General features: G+C 49.6%; 1 protein-coding gene across 1 annotated transcript in view; it reads left to right on the top strand.

Annotated features, from left to right (window-relative positions):
• LOC143290749 (kinesin-like protein KIF13A) overlaps nucleotides 1–2,500 on the top strand; it is a 434,350-nt gene that overhangs the window by 318,238 nt on the left and 113,612 nt on the right. The gene's annotated exons all lie outside the window — the stretch shown is intronic.

Here is a 2,500-nt window from a genome sequence, read left to right as displayed (position 1 = left end):
TGTGTGTGTCTTCCTGTCTGTGTGTGTGTATGTGTGTATCTGTATGTCTGTGTGTCTGTCTGTTTCTGTCTTCTTCATAACTGCACTACCCTGCTTCGGCCACCAGTCAGTGCCCCTCTCTGTCTGTGTGTCTGTCTCTTGCTCTGTCTCTTCCTGTCTCTCTGTGCGTCTCTTCCTGTCTCTCTGTGTGTGTATCTGTATGTCTGTGTATCTGTCTGTTTCTGTGTCTTCTTCAAACAGCACTACCCTGCTTCGGCCACAGGTCAGTGCCCCTCCTGTCTGTCTGTCTGTCTCTTGCTCTGGCATTTCCTGTCTGTCTGTCTGTCTCTTCCTGTCTCTGTGTCTCTTCCTGTCTGTCTGTGTGTGTCTGTGTGTCTGAATGTCTGTGTATCTGTCTGTTTCTGTCTTCTTCAAACAGCATTACCCTGCTTCGGCCACCAGTCAGTGCCCATGTCTGTCTGTCTCTTGCTCTGGCATTTCCTGTCTGTCTGTCTGTCTCTTGCTCTGGCATTTCCTGTCTGTCTGTGCGTCTCTTCTTGTCTCTGTCTGTGTGTGTGTCTGTATGTCTGTGTATCTGTCTGTTTCTGTCTTCTTCAAACTGCGCTAACCTGCCTCGGCTACCGGTTAGTGCCCCTCCTGTCTGTCTGTCTGTTGCTCTGTCTCTTCCAGTCTCTGTGTGTGTGTCTGTATGTCTATCTATCTGTCTGTTTCTGTGTCTTCTTCAAACTGCACTACCATGCTTCGCCCACCGGTTAGTGCCCCTTCTGTGTGTGTGTGTGTGTGTGTGTGTGTTCCTGTCTGTGTGTATGTGTGTATCTGTATGTCTGTGTGTCTGTCTGTTTCTGTCTTCTTCATAACTGCACTACCCTGCTTCGGCCACCGGTCAGTGCCCCTCTCTGTCTGTCTGTCTCTTGCTCTGTCTCTTCCTGTCTGTGTGTCTCTTCCTGTCTGTGTGTGTGTGTCTGCATGTCTGTGTATCTGTCTGTTTCTGTCTTCTTCAAACTGCACTACCCTGCTTTGGCCGCCGGTTTGTCTGTCTGTCTGTCTTTCTCTTGCTCCGTCTCTTCCTCTCTCTCTGTGTGTGTGTGTGTGTGTGTGTGTATCTGTATGTCTGTGTGTCTGTCTGTTTCTGTCTTCTTCAAACTGCACTACCCTGCTTCGGCCACCGGTTTGTCTGTCTGTCTGTCTGTCTCTTGGTCTGTCTCTTCCTGTCTCTGTCTGTGTGTGTGTGTGTCTGCATGTCTGTGTATCTGTCTGTTTCTGTGTCTTCTTCAAACTGCACTAACCTGCTTCGGCCACCGGTTTGTCTGTCTGTCTGTCTGTCTCTTGCTCCGTCTCTTCCTGTGTGTGTGTGTGTGTGTGTGTGTGTGTGTATCTGTATGTCTGTGTATCTGTCTGTTTCTGTCTTCTTCAAACTGCACTAACCTGCTTCGGCCACCGGTTTGTCTGTCTGTCTGTCTGTCTCTTGCTCCGTCTCTTCCTGTGTGTGTGTGTGTGTGTGTATCTGTATGTCTGTGTATCTGTCTGTTTCTGTCTTCTTCAAACTGCACTAACCTGCTTCGGCCACCGGTTTGTCTGTCTGTCTGTCTGTCTCTTGCTCCGTCTCTTCCTGTCTCTGTGTGTGTGTGTATCTGTATGTCTGTGCATCTGTCTGTTTCTGTGTCTTCTTCAAACTGCACTACCCTGCTTCGGCCGCCGGTTAGTGCCCCCCTCCTGTCTGCCCGTCTGTCTGTCTGTCTGTCTGTCTGTCTGTCTCTTCCTGTCTGTCTGTCTGTCTCTTGCTCTGTCTCTTCCTGTCTGTCTGTCTGTCTGTCTCTTGCTCTGTCTCTGTCTGTCTGTCTGTCTCTCTTGCTCTGTCTCTTCCTGTCTGTCTGTCTGTCTCTTGCTCTGTCGCTTCCTGTCTGTCTCTTGCTCTGTCTCTGTCTGTCTGTCTGTCTGTCTCTTGCTCTGTGGCTTCCTGTCTGTCTGTCTGTCTCTTGCTCTGTCTCTTCCTGTCTGTCTGTCTGTCTCTTGCTCTGTCTCTTCCTGTCTGTCTGTCTGTCTCTTGCTCTGTGGCTTCCTGTCTGTCTGTCTGTCTCTTGCTCTGTGGCTTCCTCTCTGTGTATATGTCTGTTCCTGCCTGTCTCTTCCTCTGTCACTTCTGTCTGTGTATATATCTTCCTGTCTGTGTATCTGCCTGTTCCTGCCTGGGTGTCTGTTCCTGTATATCTGTCTGTCTGTTCCTGTCTGTCTCTTGGTCTCTCTGTTCCTGTCTGTGTACCTGTCCGTCTGTGTGCCTGTTCCTGTGTGTCTACCTGTTCCTGTCTGTGTATCTGTCCGTCTGTCGGTCTGTTCCTGTGTGTCTGTCTGTCCACGTCTGTCTGTATATCTCTGTTTCTGTTTGTCTGTCTGTATCTGTCTGTTCCTGTCTGTGCATCTGTCCGCATGTGGTTCTGTTCATGTGTACCTGCCTTTTGCCGTCTGTCTGTATATGTCTGTTCCTGTCTCTCTGTATATCTGT

Source organism: Babylonia areolata, chromosome 16 (genome assembly GCF_041734735.1).
Source record: "Babylonia areolata isolate BAREFJ2019XMU chromosome 16, ASM4173473v1, whole genome shotgun sequence".
Taxonomy (NCBI): domain Eukaryota; kingdom Metazoa; phylum Mollusca; class Gastropoda; order Neogastropoda; family Buccinidae; genus Babylonia; species Babylonia areolata.
Note: the sequence above shows the minus strand (reverse complement) of the source record. Positions and strands in the feature narration are given on the sequence as shown.